This window comes from Canis lupus, chromosome 2 (genome assembly GCF_011100685.1).
Source record: "Canis lupus familiaris isolate Mischka breed German Shepherd chromosome 2, alternate assembly UU_Cfam_GSD_1.0, whole genome shotgun sequence".
In the NCBI taxonomy this organism is placed as follows: Eukaryota; Metazoa; Chordata; class Mammalia; order Carnivora; family Canidae; genus Canis; species Canis lupus.
The window spans coordinates 57,528,252-57,550,493 of NC_049223.1; the positions used below are offsets into that span (position 1 = coordinate 57,528,252).

At 39.6% G+C, this 22,242-nt stretch overlaps 1 long non-coding RNA gene across 4 annotated transcripts in view; it reads right to left on the reverse strand.

Annotated features, from left to right (window-relative positions):
• Positions 1-21,423, reverse strand: part of LOC111092700 — a 28,528-nt gene extending 7,105 nt beyond the window's left edge. For 3 of the 4 annotated variants that reach the window (XR_005355707.1, XR_005355708.1, XR_005355705.1), the window contains exons 1-2: positions 16,590-19,814; positions 9,000-9,167 (exon numbers count right to left, since the gene is read on the reverse strand). This is a non-coding gene — a long non-coding RNA (uncharacterized LOC111092700). Of the gene's footprint in view, positions 1-8,999; positions 9,168-16,589; positions 19,815-20,236 lie in introns of those variants that run through there. The other variant, XR_005355706.1, reaches the window with a different exon arrangement.
• Positions 21,424-22,242: the final 819 nt, after the last annotated feature.

The following is a 22,242-nucleotide window of genomic DNA, read 5'->3' on the forward strand; positions in this document are numbered from 1 at the left end:
AGGGATTGTATTGAATGTATAGATTGTTCTAGGTAGCATAGACATTTTAATAATATTTGTTCTTCCAACCCATGAGCATGGAATATCTTTCCATTTCTTTGTGTTTTCCTCAATTTCTTGCATAAATGTTCTATAATTTTCTGAGTAAAGATCCATAACCTTTTTGGTTTATTCCTAGGTGTCAAAATACCATCAACTTATTTCACAGAGTTGGAACAAATAATACTAAAATTTGGAACCAGGAAAGGTCCCAAATAGTCAAAGGAATGTTGGAAAAGAAAACCAAAACTGGTGGTATCATAATTCCTGACTTCAAGCTCTATTACAAAGCTGTACTCATCAAGACAGTATGGTAGTGGCACAAAAACAGAAACATAGACTAATGGGACAGAATAAAGAACCCAGAAATGGAACCTCAACTCTATGGTCAACTAATCTTTGACAAAGCAGGAAAGAATATTCAATAGAAAAAAGGCAATCTCTTCAACAAATGGTGTTGGGAAAATTGGACAGCCACATGCAGAAGAATGAAACTGAGCAATTTCCTCACACCATACACAGAAATAGACTCAAAATGAATGAAAAACCTAAATGTGAGACAGGAATTTATCAAAATCCTAGAGGAGAAAACAGGCAGCAAACTTTGTGACCTTGACTGCTTCAACTTCTTACCAGACACATCTCCAAAGGCAAGGGAAACAAAGACAAAAGTGAACTCTTGGGAACTTCATCAAGATAAAAAGCTTTGCACAGCAAAGGAAATGGTCAATGAAACCAAAAAACAGCCAACAGAATGGGAGAAGATGTTTGCAAATAACATATTAGATAAAGGGCTAGTATCCAAAATCTATAGAGAACATATCAAACTCAACATCCAAAGAACAAATAATCCAATAAAGAAATGGGCAAAAGACACAAACAGACATTTCTCCAAAGAAGACCTACAAATGGCCAACAGACACATGAAACAACGCTCATCACTTGGGATCAGGGAAATGCAAATCAAAACCACAATGAGATACCACCTCATACCAATTAGAATGGCTAAAATTAACAATCCAGAAAATGACAAATGTTGGTGAAAAGGAGAACTTTCTTACACTGTTGGTAGGAATGTAAGCTGGTGCAGCCACTCCGGAAAATAGTATGGAGTTTCCTCAAAAAGTTCAAAAAAAAAAAAAAGTTCAAAATAGAGCTACTTTATGACCCAGCAATTGTACTACTGGGTATTTACTCCAAAGATACAAATGTGGTGATCTGAAGGGGCACCTGCACCAATGTTCATAGCAGTAATGTCCACAATAGCCAAACTATGGAAAGAGACCAGATGCCAACTGACAGATGAATAGATAAAGATATGGGATATATATATATATATATAATATACTGTATTTTATATATATATATACTGGAATACTACTCAGCCATTAAAAAAAAGAAATCTTGCTATTTGCAATGATGTGGTTGGAACTAGAGGATATCATGCTAAGCAAAATAAGTCAATCAGAGAAAGACAATTATCACATGATCTCACTCATATGTCGAATTTAAGAAACAAAAGAGGATCATGGGGAAGAGAGGAAAAAATAAAACAAGACAAAATCAGAGAGGGAGACAAACCATAAGAGACTCTTAATCTGGAAATAAACTGAGGGTTGCTGGAGGAGAGAGGTGTGGTGGGATTGGGTAACTGGGTGATGGGTATTAAGGAGAGCGGGTGATGGGTATTAAGGAGAGCATGTGATGGAATGAACACTGGGTGTTATATAAGACTGATAAATCACTGAACTCTACCTCTGAAACCAATAATACATTTTATGTTAATTATTTGAATTTAAATAAAATTTAAAAATATATAAAAGTAAATAAAAATTTTAAAAAATCAGCTACTACGATAACAAAATCCTTTTTTAACCTATTGGATTGGCAAAATTTTTAAAAATTTGAGAAGACACTGTGTTGAATATGACTGTAAATTGGTTCAACCTCTTTGGAAGATAATTCAGCCACTATCAAGATATAAAGTGAACATACTTTTTGATACAATAGTTCTATTTCTAGGTCTTTTTCCTCTAATTTCTTGTTCATGTGTGAAAAGATATGTGCAGGTATATTTATTGAATATTGTTCCTATTAGCAAAAGATTAGAATCAAATAAAAGCCTACTGATAGGACACTGGTAAAATAAATTAAGGCAATTTTACTATGGATACTACGAAACCATTAAAAAGAATGAGGCAGATTCATATTACTGATTGATAGGACATCTAAGTTATATTCTTTTTAAAAAATCATGATAATTTAAAAAAAGATTTTATTTATTTATTTGACAGAGGGACAGAGCCAGAGAATCCAAGCAGCAGGGGAGGGCCAGAGGGAGAAGGAGAAGCAGACTCCCTGCTGAGCAAAGAGTCTGATGCAGGGTTCCATCCCAGGACTCAGATCATGACCTGAGCCAAAGGCAGACTCTTAATGGACTGAGCCACCCAGTGGCCCAACCATCAGTAATTTTATTGATAGACATAATGCTAATTGACAAAGAATGCAAGCCAAAGGTATACTTCTGAAATTATTAACTTTAAATTTTATTTATTCAGCACTAATTCTAGGTAAGAGATTAAGTAAAGTTAGTGATAATAGTCAAATGATGCAGGAATCAAATGCAGTGTGCATAATGCTCTTTTTTTTTTTTTTTTGCATAATGCTCCTGATAGCATGAAAGGAATTAAGAAATTCTTTGAAGAAAACCAGTGATAATGTTTATCAAACACTGGTTACTGATACTAAAGATTTGCAGAACCTCTTGATTTTGACACCAACTTTTCCCCCATCAAAAAAAAAAAAAAAAAAAAAAAGTAAAAAAGAAAAAGAAGCTCCTCAACTGAAAAATCTCATGACCTGAAAGTTATGTTCTTTAGTGAAGCAACAACAATGACAACACTGGGAGAAGGCAAGAAAAAGAAATAGAAGACATACAGCTTAGAAAGGAAGAAATAGAACTACCTTGTGCAGAAAAAGTAATGACAAACACCAAATACAGGCAAGGATGCAAGGAAACTGGGTTGTCAGTGGGAATGCAAAGTGGTTAAAATGGAAGTTTTCCAATTTCTTATAAAAATTAAACATATAATTACCATATGGCCCAGCAATTATACTCTTGGGCATTTACCCAAAAGAAATGCAAACTTCTGTTGACACCAAAACTTATACATGAACATTCGTAGCGGCTTGATTCATAAGAGCCCCACACTGAAAACAACCCAGATATCTTCCAACAGGCTAATAGATAAATAAACCGTGGTGTATCCATATTGGGAGAGACTGCCCAGCAATAGAATAGGAACAAACAGGGGCACGTGCTTAAGCATCCCTCTCAATTTTGTCTCAGGTCATGATCTCAGGGTCGTAAGATTGAACCCCATATCGGGCTTCATGCTAGGCATGGACTCTGCTTGTTCCTCTCCCTCTGCTCCTCCCCCTGCTCTCTCTCACTCTCATAAATAAATAAATAAATAAATAAATAAATAAATAAATAAATAAAATCTTAAAACAACAACAACAAAAGGAATGAACTGCTGAGACATGTAACAGTTTAGATGAATCTCCAGGAAATTGTGCTTAGGAAAAAAGAACCAATACCAAAAGGTTACTTACCATATGCTTCCAGTTATTTTTTTTTAAGATTTTATATTTATTCATGAGAGACACACAGAGAGAGGCAGAGACACAGGCAGAGGGAGAAGCAGGCTCCATGCAGGGAGCCCGATACCAGACTCGATCCCAGGATCTGGGATCACACCCTGAGCCAAAGGCAGACGCTCAACCGCTGAGCCACCCAGGCGTCCCTAAAAATTTTTTTAAATTAAAATTAAGGCAAGATAGGACAAAATTTTAGAAATGCCAGGGGTTCAGGATGAGGAAGGGGCTGGGAGGCAGTCAGGTATGGTGATAAGTGGCCCCAGGAGAGATGCTTGTGGTGATGCAGATATTTTATGTCTTGATTGTGGTGGGAATACAGGAACCTGCACAGGCGATAAAATAGTTCAGAGATAAATACACATAAGGGAGTACAAGGAAAAGGGGGGAATCTGAACTATGTGGCTGGAATGTATCGATATCTTGGTCGTGATAGTGTAGAACAGTTTTGCAAGATGTTACCATCGAGGAGAATTGGATAAAGAGTATGTTGATCTCTCTGCACTATTTCTTATAATTGCATGTACATCTACAATTATCTTTAAAAAGCTCGATTTAAAAAAAGCAAGATGCAGGACAAAATGTAGAACATGCTACCATTTTTGTAAAACGGGGGCTCTCAATTTATAGGTATGCTTATCTTTGCATAGACTATTTCTGGAAAGATATTCATCAAGATGGTAACTGGTCTCCTCTAGGAAGGAGAAATGGGGTCAGAGGGCCAGGGGAGAGGGGAGACTTACTTTTCACTGTATAATCTTTTGCACAGTTGGACATTTTAAACTTGTGCATGTCTTGAGGCACCTGGGTGGCTCAGTAGTTGTGCGTAGTTGCGTGTTTGCCTTCAGCTCAGGGCGTGATCCTCGGGTCCTGGGATCCACTACTGCATCACGCTCCCTGCAAGGAGCCTGCTTCTCCCTCTGCCTATGTTTCTGCCTCTCTCTCTCTCTCTCGCTCTCTCTGTCTCTTTTGAATAAATAAATAAAATCTTTTAAAAAAACTTTTGCGTGTCTTACTTTTACATTAAAAACTCTAAGAAATTAAAAAATAAAGCACATTTGAATATTAAGTATATATTTATGTAGTGAAAGCCAAAGATGAGCACTTATAAGCCACCACTTTACGTATGATAAGGATACTATGCCCCTTTTAATGGGGGAATCAGGACTTTTACTGGGAGAAGGGAAACAACTTCTGGGAAAGCTCCAGCAGCATGTACCCCTGCCAGAGGCCACTTGTATCTCCTAATTTATAAATTCTGGGTGAGAGAGTTGTCCCTGCACCCCTTATACTGACAAAAGCATTTGCCAACATTCTGCTGCTGGCTATACAGACAGTACTGTGACTCCACTTTTAAGCCCCCATGGTTCAGTCCCAGGGGAAGCTTTTATCCTCTGAAATATCATTACACATAATTTAACATTTAAAATCAATCATCAGTCCCAGGTACGTAGGTGTTCTTATGTATTAACATTCTGAGTTGGAAGGTGTGCTGGAGGTAAAGATGGCCCACGCTTCCAACAGTAACCAGGAACAGCCCTTGATGATTCTGATCCTTGTAGGGAAGTTACTTGTGGCTGTTTGATCTTTAGAAAGGGACTCAGGTGCTCATCACTCACTTTACCATGGTCAACACCATATCAGCATTACTGAGTCCTTTTGAATTCTTTTTACCACTGATCGTGTTCACCTAATATTTGTTGGTGAATCTTTTTTTTTTTAGTAGGTAAAGATTTTTATTTAGCAAAAATAGAAAAATTAGCTGAATAGTCTGTAAAAAATACACTAAAAAAATCCTGCATCCCACACTACCAATAGACAAAAGCCAGTATCTCACAGTTGAAATTTAAAATGCGAGATTTAAGGTACAACTAGTATGATTTGATTCCGTGATGAGTGGATCAAGTACTTATTTCTTTAAAATGTCTCTTTCCCTTCTGCCACCTCCAATGCCATCAACGACCTAAAATATTTCAGACCTGAAAGATGCTCAAATCTGTCAGTGTTTAACAATTGGGAAACCCATGCAAATAGAACATGACACCTCCCCAAAACCTACTGTTCCTATTCCTACCACACAACAAGTCACGTTACAGACCCTGACAAACAGAGGCAGTGTTGGTTAGACTGACAGTAATACCAAAGAACATGTTTAATGCCAGAAACTGAGCATTCAGTTTTTACACTGCACAACCAATGCAGTGTGAAAGAAATATATAGAAAAAGGATGCCTTTGGCAGCTATGTGTTTAAGAAACAATACACAAAAGCACAAAGAAAGAAACAGATCTTGGGTTTACTGAAAATGCATGATTGCAATAAAGTTTCTTATTAATGGAAAATGCTCTTAGCTTTATAAGAGTTAGGTCTTTGAAGAGCTTCGTTTGTCAATAAGGCCAGGTTTATGCAAAACTGAATCCTGTCGTGTGAATGTGTGAGAGAGAGTGATCTTCAGTGTCCCCTTTGGACATGGATTCTGTCACTGAGACCTGGACAGTCCACTGGAGGCCTCTGAGAGCTACCTCTCTTTAGTCTGCTCTGTCCTCTAGTCTTCCGAGGCTGTGTGGGAGGGGCCACCTTTCCTGGAGCACAAGGTGATGCTCTCACTTGCTCATGCTGAGGTCCTGGCTTCCAGTGTGTTTGCTGGGTTCCTGTCTACAGTGGGTTCATGTCCCAGTTTGTCCTGGACTGAGGGGTTTCTTGGGGCACAGAACTTATAGTGGTAAAACTAAGCACTAAAGATGAAAGACTTAGGACATAAGACTGAAGGGACGCCTGGGTGGCTCAGTGGTTGAGCATCTGCCTTTGGCACAGGGTGCGATCCTGGGGTCCTGGGATCGAGTCCTGCATCGGGCTCCCTGCAGGGATCCTGCTTCTCCCTCTGCTGTGTCTCTGCCTCTCTCTCTGTGTGTCTCTCATGAATACATAAATAAAACCTTTATTAAAAAAAGAACTTAAGATTGGGAACTGTAAAACTCCTAGATGAAAACATGAGGGAAAGCTTCATGACATTGGTTTTGGCAATGATTTCATGATAGGACACCAAAAATCCAGGCAACAAAAGCAAAAAGAGACAAGTGGGACTGTATCAAACTAAAAGATTTTGCACAGCAAAGGAAACAATCAACAGAAAGAAATGGCAACCCGTGAAATGGGAGAAAATATTTGCAAACCACATGAACACAACGGGGATATCACACCACCCCTGTTAGAATGGCTGTTACCAAAAGGTAACAAGTGTTGGCAAGGATGCTGGAAAATTGGAACCTCGTACACTGTTGGCTGGAGTGCAAAATGGTGCAGCTGCTATGGAAAACAGTATAGAGTTTCCTCAAAAAATGAAAAATAGAATTACCATATGATCCAGCAATTCCACTGCTGGGTATATATCCAAAGAATTTAAATCAGGGTCTTGAGGAGATAATCTGTAATCCTATGCTCATTGCAGCATTATTCATAATAGCCAAGATGTGGAAACAACCGAAATGTCCATCAACAGATAAATATACAAAGAAAGTGAGGTATATACTTGCAAAGGAATATTATTCAGCCTTTAAAAAAGGAAGAAACTCCTACAATTTGCAACACATGGGTGGACCTGGAAAACCTTATTCTAAGTGAAATAAGTCACAAGACAAATACTACATGATTCCATCTACATGAGTATATAAAAGAATCAAACTTATAGAAGCAGAAAATAGAAGGGTGGTTGTCAGGGAGTAGGTGGATGGGGATATGGGAAGTTGTTATTCAGTAGGTATAAAGTTACAATTTTACAAGATGAGTAAGTTCTAGAGACAAACTGTACAACATGATGCCTATGGTCAACAGTGGGGTGTTATGCCCTTATAAAGTCAAGAGGATGGATCTCATGTTGAATATTCTTAACACACAGGTACACATATAAACACACATACATAAAAGCAAGAGGACACAAGGAAACTTTTCGAGGTGACAGATACATTTATTTCCTTTATTGTGCTGGTGCTGATATCATAGAAGTTATTCTAACTCATTAAAATGTCTACATTAAATACATATGATTTTTTGTATATCAATTATACGTCAATAAAGCTATGAAAAAAAGGGGCACCTGGTTGGCTCAGTCAGAGGAGTGTGTGATTCTTGATCTCGGGGTCGTGAGTTTGAACCCCAAATGGTGTATAGAGACTACTTACCTAAATAAAACTTAAAGAAAAAGCCATAAAAAGAAGATACGATATATAATTTTATGAATGCTCTTTGGTCAGTGTCCTGCAGCAGTTCTGTATAATCTTTTTTTTTTTTTTTAGTTCTGTATAATCTTGATGCTTTTGATATGGAAATTTGTTTAATGAAATCTTCAGTCGCTATTTTAATATTAAAATATTAGAGTTTCTTTTTTTAAAAGATTTTTATTTATTTATAGAACAGAGAGAGAGAGAGCACAAGCAGGGGCAGAAAGAGAAGCAGGCTCCCTGCTGAGGACCCTGGGATCATGACCCAAGCCGAAAGCAGACGCTTAACTGACTGAGCCACCCAGGTGCCTCCTAAAATATTAGAGTTTCTTTTAAAAAAGAATCAGTCCCATTGACAATAGCCAAAAGGTAGACGCAACCCAAGTATCCACCAACAAATAAATGGTTCAGCGAAATGTAATACGTCCATAGAATGTAACACTTCCGCCTTCAAAAGAAATGAAATTCTGACACCTGTTACAATATGGATGAACCTTGAGGACATCATTCTGAATGAAACAAGCCAGACACAAAAGAACATATATGGTATGATCCACTTTCATGTGGTACCTACAATAGTCAGATTTAGAGAGATGGAAAGTAGAATGGTGATTCCCAGGGGCTTGGGGACTGAGGAGTTGAGTTTCTATTAGGGAAGATGGAAATGTTCTGGAGATCGTTGGTAGTGATGGTTGCACAACCATGTACCATAGTATCTTACCATAGTACCAATGCCATAGTATCACTTACTATACATACTATATACAGATTGTACTTAACGCCACTATACACTCAAACTGGTTAAAATAATAAATTCTCGATGTTAATATTCTACAACAAAATGTATAAAGTGTTGTCAATTTGATTATTGACACATATAATATGTTTACAAATAAACTGTGGTGTTGATCAAAAAAAATAATAATAAATTCTCTTATATGTTTTATCACTGTAAAACCTTTTTTAGTTAAAAAAAAGAAAACTGAGCCACTGCTAGACAAACTGGGACAGTGGGCCATCCCCGTCTTGCACCTTTGTATTCTTCCCTTCCACCCGTCTGTCATATGGCAAATGTATTTTGATTCACCTGCTCACTCGAACCATGATCCCATCGGTGGAAGATTCCCTGGCTTCAGCCTCTGTTGTTCAAAAGGGCAGGTTCTGAAGAATCAGATCCCATTTTCGCTCCAGCCCTGGATATAGGTGATTAGATGGGTTGACCCTTGGTCCAAACAGAGCATGACTCCTGATGTGGCTAGAAAAGATGATTTGTACCAGTCAGATCTGTCCCTTGACTATTTGTACTAATTGGCACAAAGTACAGATGCAATTGGCACCAGACTCTGGAATGAGAAATAGAGAAACAGAGTGAAACACAGAAGGGTCTGAGGGACTCTTCCTTGAAGCTTGCCGATTCAGCCTTCTTTGGATTGCAAGAAGACTTTATTCTCATGATAGCCTTTCACTTGAGCTACTTGGACAGGATTTCCTCCCCCAACTCCCCAAAAGTGGTGGTACTCACTGAGAAGCCTTTTGTGCACTTCTGTAGTTAGAATCACTTGATAAAATTGGATTTTATCTGAATAATTATAATAAAAATAAGCTGGGAAAATCACATAGCCTAGAGCAGTAGTTTTCAACAGGAGGTGATTTTGCTTCCCAGGGGATATTTGTTAATCTTGAGAGACATTTCTGGTTGTCAGAACAGAAGGGAGAAGGTAGGTAGGTGTTACTGGCTTCTAGTGGGTGCAGGCCAGGATCTGCTAAAGATCCTACAATGCACATGACAGTGGTCCACAACAATGCATTATCTGTCTCAAAATGTCAATAGTGATGACTTTGAAAACTCCGCTAAAGAGGATTGGAGCCTTCAAAATATATGCCCAAGAATTTATTCAGATCCTGGGGCACCTGGGTGGCTCAATCGGTTAAGCATCTGTCTTAGACTCAGGTCATGATCTCAGGGTCCTGGGGAAGAGCCCCATGTTGGGTTCCCTGCTCAGCTGGGAGCCTGCTTCTCCCTCTGCCTGCCACTCCCCCTGCTTGTGCTCATTCTCTTGCGCTCTCTCTTTCTCTGTCATATCTATTATCTATCATCTATCTATCATCTATCTATCTATCTATCTATCTATCTATCTACCTATCTATCTTCTAGTCTATCTATCATCTATCTATCCTTAAAAAAAGAATTAATTCAGATCCTAATGTACTAACATTAAATCATTTAAAAGCATTTCCAACCACCAAGACAGAGGCAATGGAGGACACAAGCTGTTTTTGTTTGTTCAGAATCTATTCACTTGCAGTAATCCCTCCTCACCTCAGTCCTCACTCTCCGCTCTCGGGTCCTGTGGATTCTGTGAGGTTGACCTGAATGGTCATGGATCTCAGGCTAGCCAATCAGAAAATTGATACCTTTTTCAAAAGTGATCAGGGGGGATCCCTGGGTGGTGCAGCGGTTTAGCGCCTGCCTTTGGCCCAGGGCGCGATCCTGGAGACCCGGGATCGAATCCCATGTCAGGCTCCCAGTGCATGGAGCCTGCTTCTCCCTCTGCCTGTGTCTCTGCCTCTCTCTCTCTGTGTGACTATCATAAATAAATAAAAATTAAAAAAAAAAAAAGTGATCAGGGTAAAGAGATGTGTTTGTGACCAAACCAGACCAATTCTGGCACCAAGAGCATTGTCTTCTAGTGGGGGATGCTGTGAAGGTAACTGAACTGCTGGCCACCTAGAAGGGAGCACCTGCCTAGCCTGGGAGCCCACAGAGACAAGTGAGCAGTGAGAGGGGGTGAGGCTTGGTTCTCTTGAAGGCAGTAGATCTAGTGATACCAGAGCCATGCCCTGCAGTTTTCAGTGCTATGAGCTGGTACAATACAATTTTGACTTATGCTACTTGAAGTTGGGTTTCTGTCACTTGATAGAGAGAGACAGAGAAGCTCAAATAATATCTCAGTCATTGGTTTAGCAAAGCATAGGAAAGATGTTCCTAGGATGACATGTAGAGTGTATGTGTGAGTGTATGTGTGTATACAATTGTATATAATATACATCTTGGTGCTGAGTCCTGCATACACATGGCCTCATTTGATGGGCAACAAAACCCTCTGTGTTGATACTATTACTCTTCTCATTCTACAAATCAGGAATTTGTTCATGACCTCACAGCTCATAAGAGGTTGACTTGGGATTCAGACTCCAGGTCGGTTGGGTCCCACTGCTGTGGTCTTCACCATTATTCCACACTGCCACCTAGTTACTTAGAAATATTAATTACTTGAGCCAGGAATAAAAATGTTCTATGGAATCGAATCAATACATTTCTTTTTTTTTTTTTGAATCAATACATTTCTGAGAGACATTTTGTCCTACATAGGCTTAGATATGAAGAAAGTTACAACTTTTGTATATCTATGGATTGGCATTCATAATCTCAAGGCATTTTCTTTCTTTTTTTTAAAGATTTTATTTATTCATGAGAGACAAAGAGAAAGAGGCAGAGACACAGGCAGAAGGAGAAGCAGACTCCCTGCGGGGAGCCCAGTGTGGAACTCAACCCCAGGACCCCAGGATTATGACCTGAACCGAAGGGAGATGCTCAACCACTGAGCCACCCAGGTGCCCCCTCAAGGCATTTTCAAATTAAATACAGGCTCCCAAAGTTTCCACAAAAGGAAATGTAACTTCCATAGTTCTGGTCTGGTCTGCCAGCTGTATACCACGATGCAAGCTTTTAAATCACTGTTTGATAATGCATAGGCGATGCTTAGTAATATATGGTGTCACGTGGCTTTGTGTCTGCATTTCTGAGTCATGGCCAGGTACCCATTACAGTCAAGTGACATAAGCTCTAATGGGGTCTGACTCACTTCTGTAAGCTCATTAAGTTGACAATTTGATTTTATAAAATTGAGGAGGACTGTCCAAACTCTGATTTTTTCATATTTATATATAATCATAATAGGAGTTTAAAATTATCCCTATAACCTCAGGTGACTCGGTTTAGTCATTGCTTAATTGCTCTCCTTTCATCTGGAGTGAAACCTTTCAAAAGTGTAGTATACCCTGCTGTGCCCATCATTTTCTCCCCAGCTACATTTTTTTTAGCTTTACAAATATTTTAAATTTTTTTTCTTTTTTTTTAATTTTTATTTATTTATGATAGTCAGAGAGAGAGAGAGAGAGAGAGAGAGGCAGAGACATAGGCAGAGGGAGAAGCAGGCTCCATGCACCGAGAGCCTGATGTGGGATTCGATCCCGGGTCTCCAGGATCGCACCCTGGGCCAAAGGCAGGCGCCAAACCGCTGTGCCACCCAGGGATCCCTAAATTTTTTTTCTTAAATTCAATTTAGTTAACATAGAGTGCATTATTAGTTTGAGGGGTAGAGTTTAGTGATTCATCAGTTGCATCTAACACCGAGTGCTCATCACAGCAAGTACCTTCCTTAATGCCCATCACCCAGTTACCCCATCCCCCTCACCCACTTTCCCTCCAGCAGCTCTGTTTGTTTCCCAGAGTTTAGAGTCTCTTGTGGTTTGGCTTCTTCTCTGTTTTTATCTTATTTTTCCTGCCCTTCTCCTATGTTCATCAGCTTTGTTTCTTAAATTCCACTGAGTCATTTCTCTACCCTTTACAGCCTGGCTCTCTGGCTTTTGTCCCCTCCATGTCACTGAACTTACCCATGATCTCCTAGATCCAATGGACCCTTTTCAGATCTTACCTGGCTTTGGCTTCTCTGCAGCATACTATTTGCCATTCCACTCTTCTTGACATATTCTCTCCTCTTGCATTTCAAGATAGCATGCTCCCTTGATACATCTCTTGCCTTTCAGCACTAATTTTTAGTCTCTCTTGCTGGCTTCATTTCTTACCCTCCTCTCTTTCCATAGTCCTTACTCCCCTTTTCCTTTCTAGTCTAATAACCGTCTTCCATAAATATATCCCCCACCCTACTGCCCCAGAAATCTTCCTATTATAACTTGAATAAATCTTGGGGTCTCTACTGCCCATCTCAGCTTGGCATGGCATTCAAAGAAACACACCCCAGTGAACAAAGGAAATTAAAAATACTTCCAATGTTCTCTTCTACATCTTAAAGAACATCATAAAGAACGTCTTATGTTTAATCCTAGACACTACCTCCCCAAATCTTCTTTCCCTATTTTGCAGACATTTAAAGAATAAGGTAAATTTATATGCACTAGCCTGGAAAGCTAAAATGATTAGTACACTCTTAAGTTAAAACAAAACAAAACAAAACAAAAAAACCCACAAGTTATGGAAAAAAATGTAGACTACAATTCCATCTATGTTTACAGAAGGTATATGTGAGTATATTATAGGGAAAGTTCAGCATGAAATACACAGAACAATTAGTAGGTGGTGACTTCAGGGCAAGGTGATGGTAGAGGGAGGGAGTAAGATAAGAGTGGAGGGTTTTTGTATGCACACACAGGTAATATGGATCATTTAAACTATTTTTTAAAAATTCTCTGAGAGACTAGAAGCTTTCCCACTAAGATCCAGAATGAGGAAAGGATGTCCCCCTCCCGTCACTTCTTTTCAGCATTATATCCTAGTTAATACAATAAGACTAGAAGAATAATTAAAAGAGAAGAAAGAAATAAAACTGTCTCCATTTGCAGATGACATGATTGTTTATGTAGAAAATCTGAAATAGTCCACAAAAAACCCTCCTGGAACTAATAAGAAAATTACAGGTTACAGGTTACAAAGCTAATATACAAAAGCCAATTACTTTCCTCAGTTACTTTCCATTCATATCAGCAATGAACAAATGGAATTCAAAACTAAAAACAGTACCATTCACATTGCCAACTCCAAAATTTAAATATTTAGGTATAAATCAAGCAAAATATTTACAGGATTAATACACGAAAAACTACAAAACTGTGATGGAAAGAATCGAAGAACTAAATCAATGGAGAGATATTCCATATTCATGGATAAAAAGACTCAATATTGTCAAGATGTCAGTTATTCCCAACTTGATCTACAGATGTAATGTAACCCCAATTAAAATCCGAGCAATTTATTTTCTGGTTATTGACAAACTGATTCTAAAGTTTTTATGGAGAGGCAAAGGACCCAGAATGGCAAACACAATATTGAAGGAGAGGAACAAAGTCAGAGGGCTGACACTACCTGATTTCAAGACCTACTATAAATCTATAGTAATAAAAACAGTGGATATTGGCAAAAGAATAGACAGATCAATGGAACAGAATAGGGAGGCCAGAAATAGACCCACATAAATATATTCAATCAATCTTTGACAAAGGAGCAAAGACAATACAATGGAGCAAAGGCAGCCTTTTCAACGAATGGTGCTGGAACAAGTAGACATCCATATGTAAAAAATATGAATTGAGACACAGACCTTACATCCTTGACAAAAATTAACTCAAAATGGGTGCATTTATGTCAAATACATAACTATAAAACTCCTAGCAGATAGGATAGGAGAAAACCTAGATGACCTTGGGTATGGTGATGATGTTTTAGGATACCACAGCAAAGGCATTATCCATGAAACAGAGAATTGATCAGCTGGACTTCATTTTAAAAACTTCTGCTCTGGGATCCCTGGGTGGCTCAGCGGTTTGGCGCCTGCCTTTGGCCCAGGGCACGATCCTGGAGACCCGGGATCGAATCCCACGTCGGGCTCCTGGTGCATGGAGCCTGTTTCTCCCTCTGCCTTTGTCTCTGCCTCTCTCTCTCTCTCTGTGTGTGTGACTATCATAAATAAATAAAAAATTTAAAAAAAAAGACTTCTGCTCTGTAAAAAACATAGAATTAGAAGACAAGCCCCAAACTGGGAGAAATTATCTTCAAAAGACAAGACTGGTGTCCAAAATACATAAAGAACTCTTAAAGCTGGGCAGCCCAGGTCGCTCAGCAGTTTAGCGCTGCCTTCAAGCCCAGGGCCTGATCCTGGAGACCCGGGATCGAATCCCATGTCAGGCTCCTTGCATGGAGCCTGCTTCTCCCTCTGCCTGTGTCTCTGCCTCTCTCTCTCTCTCATGAATAAATAAAATCTTTTTAAAAAAAGAACTCTTAAAGCTAAACAATAAAACAAATAACCCAATTTAAAAATAGGCCAAAGATCTGACATCTCACTAAAGAAAATATACAAATTTTAAAGAAGCACATGAAAAGATGCTCAACATCATACACCATCAAAAAACGCAAATTAAAGTAACAATGAGATACCACTACACATCTATTAGAATGACCAAAATGAAAACCACAAATACCGTCAAATGCTGGCAAGGATGTGGAATAATAGGAACTCTCATTCACTGCTGGTGGGAATACAAAATGGTACAGCTACATTGGATGACAGTTTCTTACAAGACTTAAAATACTCTTACCATATGATCCAGCAATTGCATTCTTTGGTATTTACCCAAAAGAGCTGAAAACGTACGTCCACACAAAAACCTGCATACAAGTCTTTATAGCAGCTTTATTCATAACTGCTAAAAGCATGGAAGCAACCAAGAAGTCTTTCAGTAGGGGAATGGATAAACTATGATACATCCAGACAATAGAATATTATTCAGTGCTAAAAAGAAATGGGTTATCAAATCATAAGAAGGCATAGAGGAACTTTAAATGCATATTACTAAGTGTGAGAAGCTAATCTGAAAGGCTGCATACTAATAACTCCAACTATAAGACATTCTAGAAAAGGCAAAACTATGGAGACAATGAAAGGATCAGTGGTTCCTGGGGGTTCCAGGAAAGGAAGGATGAATAGGCAGAGGAGTTCTAGGGCAGTGAAACTGCTCTGTAGGATAGTGTAATGATTAATTCATATCATTGTACATTTTTGCAAACCCATAAGATGTACAACATCAGGAATGAACCCTAATGTAAACTATGGTGATAATGAGGTGCTAGTGTTGGTTGATTAGTGGTAATAAACATACCACTCTGATGGGGGATTTTGATAGTTGGGGAGGCCATGCAGTGTGTCCGGGCAAGTGGTATGGGAATTATCTGGACCTTCCATTTGATTTTGCTGTGAACCTAAAATTGTTCTCTTTAAAAAAAAAAAATTTATTTGAGAGAAAGAGAGAGCATGAGCAGTAGGGGCAGAGGGAGAGGGAGAGGGAGACAGAATCCTAAGCAGATTCTGCACTGAGCATGGAGCCCAACATGGAGCTGATCCCACAACCCCAGTTGAAACCAGGAATCAGACTCTCAACTGACTGTACCACCCAGGTGCCCCAAGTGTAAAACTGTTGTAAAAAAATGAAATTAAAAAATCTCTGTGTACCATTCATATTGTTATCTACCTCCCTCACCCCCAACACACACACTCTTTTCCCCTTTTTCTGCCTCTATTCTTTTGGTCTTTGTAAGTAAATTGCACATCTGTAGACCTCAGCACCGGAGCATTCATCCCAGAATGGGAAGGGAAGTGGAAACATTCCTTCATTAACATTGTTGCCCTGGTTATACCAAAGTATTGCACCCTGCTTTAAAGCTCTCCAGTGGACACAGAACACTCATGACATTGAAGACTCCCCTTGATCTTGTCCTTCTCCACTGCACTTTTCTTTAGACCATGCTGCCATTCTACCAGGCTCCCAGAGCATCTCCTCTCAACATCTCTATGAAGATGAAACTTACGTGCCATATGAAACTTACGTGCTTCCCTCACTGGGTTGGAGAGCTCAGGTAGTCAGGTATTTATTCTATCCTGTTCACTTCTTGGTGCCCAACACAGTCACTGAAACACAGTACATGGATGTTCTAAGGATAAGAGCAAACACAGGTTGAGTGCCTATGTGTATATGTGGGCTTTGAACTAGGTTAAGATGGTGCCCATCCTCCTCTCTTAAAAAACAGCTGTGCCCTAGTCATGCAGAGGGAATAGCCACAGGTGCCCACTTCCTACATCATGAAACCTTACTCCTGGACCACAGACGTCCAAACCAGGCAGGAGGAGCTGGCTCAGACCAGTCCACCCAGAGAGGAGAGCACCCTATGAAGGGCTCAACTGAAAAAACCCTACCCAAAAAGGGTGGGGGTGATTAGCTATGCCCACCACATTCTCTCCTGAGAACTTCAGCTGGGTTGCAGTCCTCCTACCACAAAGGATGTCAGTGTCCATCAGGCCAGTCAATTGGTGGCTATTTCTGTGAGCTCCTGCAGGGGGCAGTGCCTGGGTGAGCATCCAATCTTCACTGCTGCTGAGGCCTTCATGATATGCCCCAATTACCTGCCTATATCTGTGTTCTTCCAAAGCCTGTGTAGTAGGGATGCTCTACGTTGCCACCTGGGTTAATTTTTTATAAGAACCTGGAGCCTCTGAGAGGTGAAGTGACCCCCGCTCCAAAGTGGTGGAGCCGGGCTATGAATTCAGGTTCACTGACTCCCAAGTTCATGGTGGTACAGCTCTTACCTGGCATTCTAATGTCTAATGCCTTCATTGATGAGGCAATGAATAAACCGGAGTCAACTCCAGTCTCTTCCCAGGCTATGCAATGCAGACTCTTATTCAACACGCTTTTATAAGTCATGTGTTTCCGTTTGCAAAAGCCTGCACCTCATTAATCTTCACGATGACTGTACCAGATGGTATCCCAAGCTCTGGGTATGTAACCAGCTGAGTTTCAGTTTGGTAACAGTGATAACAGGAGGGAACTAGGAAAGACAACACTAGATCATAATTATGATGATTGAATATTGGAATATTCAGTTATTTTTTTTGTCTGCCCTGAACCTCCTTTCCCACTCTTTTCTAGAACTTGCTTCTCTGCCCATTCCAGCCGTATAGTGTGGATGAAAACTGGCCATGACAGATTCCCCATCCCTGGCTAGAGTGAATTGGGTCAGGGATGGGTATGTGATCTTTCCTTCTCTCCTGAAGCCTGAGAAAATCATATTGCCCCCATCCTGTCCACCTCTGATTGGTTTACACATGGGCATTTCCAAAGCCAGGCCAATCAGAGAGCCCTTTTTGGGGTTTTTCAGTCTGGGATAAACTAAGACGGGCATTGAAATTCATGGAAAAGTTTTACTTTCTCTCAACCACAAATGAGGTGAACACTATATTTTTTTATTGTGGTAAAATACACATAATATAAAATTTACCATCCTAACCTTTTTAAGTGTACAGTTCAGTAGTGTTAAGTAACACAAATTGCTGTGTAACTAATCTCCAGAACTCTTTCCAGTTCGCAAAATGGAAACTCTTGTATCCATTAAACAATAACTTCCTACTTCTCCTTTCCCCCAACTGACAACCACTCTTGTCCTTTCTATGTACTTGACTACTCTAGGTAGCTTAGATGAGTGGAATCATACAAACACTAGTTTTGTTGTTGTTGTTTACAGTAAAATAATGATTTAAAGAAAAGGAACTTTACTGAGCTGAAATCGCTTACAGTTTATAAACACTCTAAATATATTATAGTCTGATTATTTAACCACTGTAGGATTATCAGCCCATATTTTACTTTTTGGAATTTCCCAAGTGAGCCACAGTAGATAGCTTCTTCATTAATCTTCATAATAACTGCACCAGATGGTAGCCCAAGCCTTGTGGGTAACCAGTTCAGTTTCAATTCAGTGACAGGTTTTGTTTTAGTGGCTGAAACTGTACACCCATGGTCCTCCACTGGGGGGCAATTTCCCCCTCACGGGACATTGGCAATGTCTGGACACATTTTTGGTTCTGATAGTTGGGGATGGGTGTTCCTGGTATCTGGTGGGTAGAGAATGCTGGTAAACATCCTACAATGGACAGGACAGCTATCGACAACAAGGAGTTATCTGGCCCCAAATCTCCATAGTATTGAACTTAAGAAATCCTGATCTACACAGTGGTGGCATTTCTCTGCTCTACACTGACCATAATTTTCCAACGAAGGACTTGTAGTGAACATAATGGAATTGAAAAGTGCCTCCTTTCCCTAAAGGAGACACGGAAGGTTCTGACAGCTTTAGTCTACTATCAGCAAAAATGTTTCTGAACAGTAACTTATGTTTAAAAAGGCTTCCCAAAAAAAAAAAAAAAAAAGGCTTCCCCTGCTTAATTGTTCCAAAATCTGACCTTACATGAAGCTTTTACCACCTCTTCCTATATCTTACTTTACATTATTGGCATTTTGTAGTGCAAACCATAAATCAAACCAGTATTCTAGCTTTTTGGAGAGGTGATGGTCAGGACCCCCTCTCCTTTTAGCTATTGAGTAAGAGCACTTTCAAATTCTTCACTCTCAGGTGGTCTGGAAAATGGATATAATCCACAAATTTATTTGTTTGCAGCAAATATCTCCATATTAACACCCCCATGTAGCAATGAATCTGAAATATACAGGAACCAGGTCATTGTCTCCAGTTGGCAGCCACCATCCTAGGACAGAAATCCTCAAAATTCCAAGAAATGGTATTTCGCTGATTTCCTGAGAGCAAAGGAGGAAGTGAAACTAGACACTTCAGACATTATTTAAGAGAGTTCTAATTCAGAGGTAAACAAGGATTTGTGGGATAGTCAGTGACCAAAGAATCCCTGCATTTGAGATACTCTGTGATGTAGTGAGCTTCCCTGCGTGAAGCTGTTGGGTACCTTGTGCCAAGTTATTAAGCAAATGTCTTGTCAGGATTCTTGTTATAGCAAGTTTCAGAAGACCCAACCCCACCTGGGAATGTGTTGAAATAAGTGAGGGTCCTGGGGGATCTGGGTTTGGGACTTAAAGTGATGTGCTCAGGCCTCCACCTCTTGGTGTATTGGCTGTGTTCTCTCTGGGTGTTAGCTTCATTCCCAGCTTTCATGTTGAGTCAAGGTGGCTGCAGTTGTACCCTCTCATTCTTCCAGGTTCAAGTCCAGCAGGAAAAGAGAAGAAAGGACTTTCATCACTCCCCTAAAACCCCATTCAAAGCTACAAGCCGTCCCCGCGCCCCCCCCCCCCCCCCCGCACTGGGCACGTGCCATCCTGTGGACAGACCAGCTCCTGCTCTGGTGGGGAAGGTGGGGTCAAGTGTACCTGAGCAGAGGACTGAGAGTGGGGAGAGGTGGCCCTAGGGCAAACTTGCTGACTGTTATCAGCAAAGGAGAAGTTGATGTTAGGTCATCATCAAGAGAGCAAATGACCTCTACTAGCATAAAAACATAGCCAATCATGAAACAGAACAAAAGGAACCCTTATGCCACCTAACTTTTTAGTGTTTTAAAAACTTCGGAGTGTGTTTATGGTGGTTTTCCTAGTTGTCCTTAGCAATATTCCCATGACTCAGTTACAGCAAGCACAGCTACTCCCTCTTCCTGAGGCAGGAAACTCAAGCCTCACCTGGCTTGTGTGATGTCCTTGGTCACCCGGGGAGCAATGACCTGACTAGAAAGCAGGTCTGGGGAACCCTATCATTGCCTTCTATTAATTCTGAGGTGCTCTGTGTATAGATAATTATGTGGGATTTTTTTATAACTAAAAAAATGTCTAGTAGCAGTGGCTAAGTTTCTATTTCAGGTAGGTGAAAGAATCTACAACCCAGAAGCCTCAAGTGCTTTTGGGAATCATTTCATTTCCAGAGTCTGGGCTAGAAGACCTCAGAGAGCATGATACAGATGTAAGCAATATGTCTTAGGCTTTCAGATTGTCTGTGAAGTCATAAACATCTCAGTAAATCAAAGAAACACTTAAGTCTTTCCAGAAATACTCAGTCCCCCCTTGGTTTTCATTTGAGCTGTTTGTCAAGGGCGCCCTCTGCGGAGAGGTGGTCCTGGACACAGAGAGCATCAGGGATAGGGCAAGAACAGCCATGAAGTGGTCACGCTGGCAGTAGGTCTTTGCCTTGTATTGTTTCAGGGGTTAAAATCCAAAGAGACGCGGGTGGATTGTGCCTTTGTTTGGTGGTGTTCTGAAAATTTCTTCTCTGCTCCTAATTTTAGAGCTAGCAGCTGTCACTGCTTTGTTCTAACAAGTCAGTAATTTTCCATTCCTCTTGCTTACTGTATCCCCTTTATATATCTCATCATTCATCTTGCCAAAACTTCCAACTTGGTCTTATCCACTTTTTTAGCCGCAAGGAAGGAAATGGATGTCATAAATTCTGTCACTCAATATTTCTGTAACTTAGTCATCGCTTAAAAAAAGAAGTTTCTCTCCTTCAGACCTATACTTCACCTGCATGCTCAATGTATGTAATAAAAACATTCTTACATTTTTGACAGATGGAGTTATATCACCCCATGTTTTATAGGATATGACATTTAATGCTTCTTCATCTTCATAGTAGGGAGCTTGCTTTTGTTGGTTTCTTACTTGTCCATAGGATTCCATGCATGCTACTAGAATTCCTTGGCGGTGTTTTAAAGGTGGTACCATGACTTTATTTTTCTATTTTAATTTTTCATTGTCTGAGATTTGCTTCAAAATAAATCCAGATGGTGGGAGGTGCCTGCTTGACTCAGTGAGAACAGCATGGGACTCTTGGTCTCGGGATCCTGAGTTCAAGTCCCACATTGGGTATAGAGATTACCTAAACAAACAAACAAACAAACAAACTCTAAAAAAAAAAAAATCCAGGTGGTGGAGAAGGGGATCTGGACCAATAAAACAAGACTGATGATGGTAACTGTTGAAATAGCTGGTGAGAACACGGTGGTTCATGATATTACTCTCTACACTTTTATTTCTGTTCAACATTTTCATAATTAAAGAGTTCTAAAAATTTTTGCAAAAAGATGATTTCTAGTTATTTCTAATAATCTGCCTTTTAATAAAGAGGATGCTAATAGTACAAATATTGCCACCTATAGGTGGAAAATATATTACACTTGTTTTTCTTTGACTTGGGTAGGTGGTAACATCAGAGACAGGAAAAATGTATCATAATCTTCATCTCCAACTTAGTAATAACTCTAAAATGTTACTGCCATTATTATTATTTTCCCAAAACTCCCCATTAATATGAGTTGCTAGGTAAAACTCACATAAATTTTATTTTATGACATTCTCTCTTTTATATATCAGTAAGCCCAGTATTTGAAAAAGGTCAACTTACATTTTAATATAAAGACTCATGATTGTTAAAACTTTTAAAATTCCAAACCAGAATATAATTAAGAATGTATTTTTGACACTTCCAATATTTTTTGGTGACTTGAGAATGAGTCTATATTTTAAGTTCTCATAATCATGTAAGGTTGATATTTTCATGTGAGCCCACAAATAAAGACAAGTGCTTGTTTTCAAATTTGAGGGAAATGTAGGAGAAACTTTTAAGAATCCTTTAGAGTAAGGGTGCCTGGGTGGCTCAGTAGGTTGGGTCATGATCTCAGTCAGGTTCATAGGAT